The sequence below is a fragment of the Stenella coeruleoalba genome (assembly GCF_951394435.1).
Source record: "Stenella coeruleoalba genome assembly, chromosome: 12".
NCBI lineage: Eukaryota > Metazoa > Chordata > Mammalia > Artiodactyla > Delphinidae > Stenella > Stenella coeruleoalba.
Window position 1 is genome coordinate 62,827,217 of NC_137158.1, and position 6,000 is coordinate 62,833,216.

The window sequence follows — 6,000 nt, forward strand, 5'->3', positions numbered from 1 at the left end:
TATAAAATACTCTTCACACAAGATTATGTGATTGTCTACTACCTCATCAGGTTTATACCAATAAAACTAAGTTCTCTTATTACAACCTTATGTAAATGACTTAAATACATCTGAATCAGTTTAGAGTCTTAAAGTAAAGCAAACTGGATCATAATTGAGTAAAATATTTATATATCTGAAACAAAAAATTTTTTTAATTTTTGAAAGGCAATAAACATCTAACTTAGTATATTAATACATCTTTTAAAGTATTTTAAGTAAAAAAAAATGAACACTTCTATGTACTTTTGAGAAACCAAACTCCATATCAGAAGTGACTTTCCCAAGCACATACACTATTACACTAGTAAAGTATGCTTCTGGGTAGCACATTCACAGATAATTTAAATATTTCTGTACCTGCCACTGAAAATGCTGCAACAGAGAAGGTTAAGCACAAGCATTCATTCCATCTTCTCAAATAAATACCTGGGTGTGTTTCACTGTGTATCAAAACCATGGATAAACTCAGTATATATACTCTTAAATTTCCAGTTTTTGTAAAAGATGAGGGTGTGTGTCCAAAACAGACATTAATTCTCACATTAGAACACAATATGCATACATTTTTAAGAATAAAAATGAAGACTGTTAAAAAAAAATTGATTTGACTCAACAATTATCAGTTAAGGTTGCAGATCCCTGGGGATCCACATTCGTGTTCCTTTAGTATTAGGAGTAATTTGGACAGAAAAGTCTGATAACAAATGCTAGAAAGAAAATAATGATTATACAAATACACTAATTATGTGAGTTAACTTCTGTAACAACTATCCGGTATACAGACAAAATAGACAACATTAAATACACAGAGTAAAACCTCCTATTCTTTATTGATAGGAAACAGCATTAACTCTTTCTAGAAGATAACAGATCCAATAAGCCTGATCATCTTTCCAATCTACCCCAAATTAGAAAAGAGAGAGGCTGCAAAGACAACTGTATCAGTAATTGAAACCTGACAGCACATAAGTAGAAAAAAAAAAAATAAAGCAAATAAGGATTTAATATTTATAGTATTCCATGGTGATTCAATATATAGGAAAATAGCTGAACTATATTATGACTGAGTCATCAAGAAAAGGTTTACTTATATTCTTCTGTTTTATCTTGAGCAGAAAATGTATGACATTTTAGACAGATTAAATAAAAACTACTGAAGAGATAGAACAAAGAGTCAAGGATGATTCTCATCTTTTTCAAAAGGAAATAATTAGACCAGTAGTATCATTAATTGGAATATAGTGCAGTATAGCACAAGTGTAGTGAAGTAGTTTAAAACACAAGTCCTGGAATTACTGTAATCTCCCACGGTTACTTGTATGGGCTGGGCCATGTTTCCTCATCTGTAAAATCAGTCTAACAGTGACTATTCAAAGGGCTGTTATAAGAGTTAAATGATTAAAAGGTTAAAACAGTGCCTTAGAACAAGCATCAATAACATTAGCTACAATTATAATAGATACTTCTTATGGGTCGCTCAGTGAGCTTTAGCGGGGCATGTTGAGCTGGATATCTGGCGGGTATTAAGCAGCTATAAGCATTGGCTCTATTGTCAGATTCTTGGATTCAAATCTCAGTTCTACCTGTCAGTAGATTAATCTCAATTTCCTACTCTTTCAAAAGACAATGATAACAGTAAATCACTTACAGTGTTTTTGTAAAGATGAAATAAGAATATGCAGGTAAAACACTAGGCACAATGCCTAGAGCATGGCAAGCTCTCCAAAAATGATAGCTATTATTACTGTATACACATAGAGAGTGCGTGTGTGTGTGTGTGTGTGTGTGTGTATGGAGATTCATATAAATATATATATATATAAAATCAGTTTATGTTTGGTAGGTGATATAGTAATCCAGCAAGGAGATAAGAGTCTAAAGATTTGGGCATCATTTATTTATATTTGTGATGGTTGCAAGAAAAAAAAGGGCCAAACACAGAATTCCGGGAGCCCACAAAATACACTAAAAAGACATCAGGGAGATAGATGAAAAACTGGGAGAAGTAACCAAAGGAAAAAGAGTTTCAAGAAAGAAGTGGTCTACACTGTGTGGTACCAAGAGTTCTTGCAAGGTTTGAAGAGTGTCCACTGGATCTGCAGTCAGGAAGTCACATGTGCAAAGCTTTTTGTAGAGGGACAGAAACCTGGCAGCCACAGGTGGAGGAATGAATGGAAGGTAAGACCTGTAGAAGAAATGTGTAGATAATTCTTTCTACAATTCTGCTTCCAACTGTCTCCCTCCACCCTGCACAGGCAGTGACATGAGGCAGTAGCTATGAGGTACAGAAAGACTATGGAAGGATTTTGCTGTTTGTTTTAAGACTGTTTCCATGCCTCCATCACACTACCCTTAAAAAATAAACCACCAGAGGAATTTTCTAAAATACAAATGTGATGGAATCATTTCTTTGTTTAGAACTCTTCAGTAGCTCCCAATACTGGAAAACATGAGGTCCTTCCCATTGGGGTCCAAAGCTACTAGTGAAATGACCCCTTGCCTTTCTCCACCTCCCCTTCTCTAGCCACACTTCCACACTGTGGGCTCCAGCCCTGTGAAACCACTTGCAGGCCCTCAAACGTGCCAAACTCTTTCTTGCCTTTGTACCATTACACATACACCCCTCTCTCCTGAAAAATGCCCTTCCTCTCTTAGAGTTAGGATAGAGTCTCTCTAACTCCTAACTATCCTTTGACACAGGCTAAGACCTGGGACCTGGGTCCCTTTACTGGTGTGTCTGCACCTGGACAAACATAAACTATAAGGGACTAAAAACAACTGCATGCATGCACAGTTGGGGCAAAATCATGAACAGTAAGATACAAAAGGGCCAAAACCCAACTTCTGAGGTGCTGGGAACAAAAGCAGCAGCATACTGTGCAGGATCCCTGCACACAGCACCACCAATGGGGTGGGCAGAACACCTAAGCCACGCCTCCAGCCCAGCCCACAAATCTGGCCCCAACCTCTCCCCATTTAAGGAACCAGCTCTGCCCCACATCCCAACCCACCACCCAGTTTCCCGTTTTCACTCCCTCGTGAAACAACAGAAGTCCCAATAAAGCCTCACCTAAACTTTTTGTCTGCCCTCGTATCAATTTCTATTGATGAAAGAGTCCAAGGATCCAGGTCAGTATCAGTATCTTCTCTAGGGAGCTCACTAACTTTGAGGGGTTAGAGACAGTCTCCATAAATAAACAAGATTCTGAAGATGGTTTTAAAAACTTTTGGTATTTGAATTTCTTTCAAATGTATATTTTTTAAATTTCCCAGAGTCCTCATAACAAGCAATTTTCTTCCTGAAAGCCCAAGTAGTAACAGCAATCGTTAAATATGTCTCCTCTGTGCTCCGACAGCACCTTGATCTTCATACCTCCTACCTAGGCCTTGAATTTTCACTCTGGTAAAACCTTCTGTGACCGTCCCCCACCAAACTGCTAGCTGTGGAGCGCTAGGCCTGTGCTCTCTTCATCTATGTATCCCATTTTAAAAGTGGGGGGGGGGGGCAGTAATAATGGTTCTAGGGTCAAAATGAGTCAGGCTTAAGCTTTTTTTTTTTTTTTTTTGTCTGGGAAATTAAAACGGCACCTACTTTATTGTAAGGAGAAAAGGAAATACTGAAAAGCAAAGTTATCAGCACAGTGGCCGGCCCATTACTTTATGTCCATTATTATAGTATTAAAAATAAACAATTATGCGATAGACAAAAAATATTAAATAAATTATGTATTCACATTGTTTACTACTATTTAGTAGTCTAACGTACAATCCAATTAGTAAACACTAATATTAATGTAATGATAAACATAGCAAATACATTACAGAAATGATCATCTCTAAATGGTAATGTGTACTATGGCAAATACATTATAGAATGACTAATATTTGATAAGATCATCAGCAAAAATTAAGGTCAAACTTAAAATGACATCTGTGAATCATATATGTCATTATATTTAAAAGTTTCTCCCTCACAAACCCTTTTACAGGACCTGCTAAGAGATACAAAATAGGGAAATTAACTGCATTACATTTCATCTCATTTTATGTTTTCTCTAAACGCCTGATTATCAGCCAATAAATGACTAAAGATCAAGGGAAGAAAAAGCAGAGGCTTGGATGATTCGCTCCTTGACCGAATTTTACAGCACGGGATAAAAGGAAACAAACAAAACCCGTATACATAATTAAACTAATATATCAGAATAGTCTCCATAAATATATAAGGTTCTAAATACGATTAAAAAAACTTCTGGTATTTGAACTTCTTTCAAATATATATATATATATATTTAATTTCTCAGAGCGCTCATAATAAGCAATCTTCTTCCGGAACGCCCAAGCAGTAACAGCAATCGTAAACGCAACAGGTGGAAAAACTGTTAGCATCCTTTTCTCAAAAGAAGGAGAAGCCATATGCTCCAGTCAGTAGATGTTTCCACAGTAATGCGGAAATGTAGCACAGCCATTTGGCAGGGATTCCTAAATAGTATACGTTTTCTTCTATTTGTATACATATCGAAACGACCCTGTTAATGTAACTATACTCTTAGAAACGTAACACATCGATCACCTTTTCTCAGATGTAATTAGGAAGGTATTTCACGGGTTCAAGATTCAGCACCAGGTTGACACCCTAAAAGGAAATAAACGTACGTACTTAGTGCGCATCTGATTTAAACGCTGTTAAACCAGAACCGGGAATAGGAAAGGCAAAGATTGCATTCACTCTTTCACGACACCACGCTCAGCGTTCCGGAGAAAAGGAGTCCAGGAATGGGAGATGAAAAGTTAAGTACGAAGAGGTAACTCTCGGAAACCCCATCCCTCCACTCTGCCGCGCTCGGCGGGTCAGACTGCAGTGGTGCAGGGCAGCCCCCGCCCGGCCTCCCCGGCCCGCCGCCCCCGCGCCTTAGGACCCGAGCAGCCCTCCACGCCACTGTCCCCGAAGAGGGCCAGGGCAGGCCGAGCGCCCGAGCCCGGGCTCCCGCCACCAGCAGGCCTGCAGGGTACTCACGAAGAGGGCGCAGACCTGCCCAGGGTCCCTCCGGAGTCGACGCCGGGACCGTGCGGGGTGGGCTGAGACCTAGACGGCCGCACCGCCTCCCCAGCCGCCAGACACTCCGGCTCTGAGCGCCCGCTGGGTGCCGCAGTGCGGGCAGCGCGCCGCCAGTTGACGTCAGCGCCTGCCTACGCCGCCGTTCCCATGACAACCGATGCGGCGTCGACTCACCGCCGGGACCTCTGCCGGACCTCGGCGCCCCTCCGCGGCCCCGCCCCCTCCCGCGGCCCCGCCCCCGCGCTACCTAAGCCTGGGCCCAGAGGCGCTGCGTCGCGGCGTCTGCGGAACGGAGGCCGGGCGCGCACGCGCGCGCGCGCACGCCCGCGGGCCCTCAGGCTGCGGCCGGGCACGCGCTCAGGGGCCGAGCGCTGGACTCCTCGCGCCCGCGCGGGAAGCTCCAGGCCGCCGCCCTCCAAAGAGAAAGAATGCGTTCCCTCTGGAGCGCGAAGGGACCATGGAAATGTTCAGGTGCTTCTCGGAGCCTGCTCGTGTCCCCACTGTCGCCCCGAAGAAGCGCTCTGCTCCTCAGAACTATAGCCAGCGCTGGGAAAAACGGGAGGTGGCAAAGCGAGATGGAGGCTGTGATGGAACCCGCCAAAGCTAGGAAATATGAATGAGGCAAAGAAACACTCTCGTCACCCCCCAGGCGATCGCGCCCACGAAATGAAAGCTCCTTTTAAGCGTGGAGAATGCAGAGTTGTACTACAGACCAAATCTTAAGGAAGAAATTGTCCACGATTCATCTGGTGCTGAGTTATCTCACTATGTGTTTAAAGCAGAACAGCAACCCCCCAAAAGTCATCTTTTGCTACACCCAGTGCCCCCTCCCATCTTCTAATTTTTGCCACAGCGCCATCTTTAGCTCTGAGTCACCAGGGATGGAAAAATACTAGTCA

General features: G+C 42.4%; 1 protein-coding gene across 8 annotated transcripts in view; it reads right to left on the reverse strand.

The window, feature by feature from the left end:
• Positions 1–5,219, reverse strand: part of AHI1 (Abelson helper integration site 1) — a 247,157-nt gene extending 241,938 nt beyond the window's left edge. For 4 of the 8 annotated variants that reach the window (XR_013830781.1, XR_013830782.1, XR_013830783.1 and 1 more), the window contains exons 1-2: positions 5,060–5,218; positions 4,616–4,678 (exon numbers count right to left, since the gene is read on the reverse strand). The gene's annotated coding sequence lies outside the window, so the exon portion shown is untranslated. Of the gene's footprint in view, positions 1–4,615; positions 4,679–5,059 lie in introns of all 8 variants that reach the window. The other 4 variants (XR_013830784.1, XR_013830785.1, XR_013830786.1 and 1 more) reach the window with 2 other exon arrangements.
• Positions 5,220–6,000: the final 781 nt, after the last annotated feature.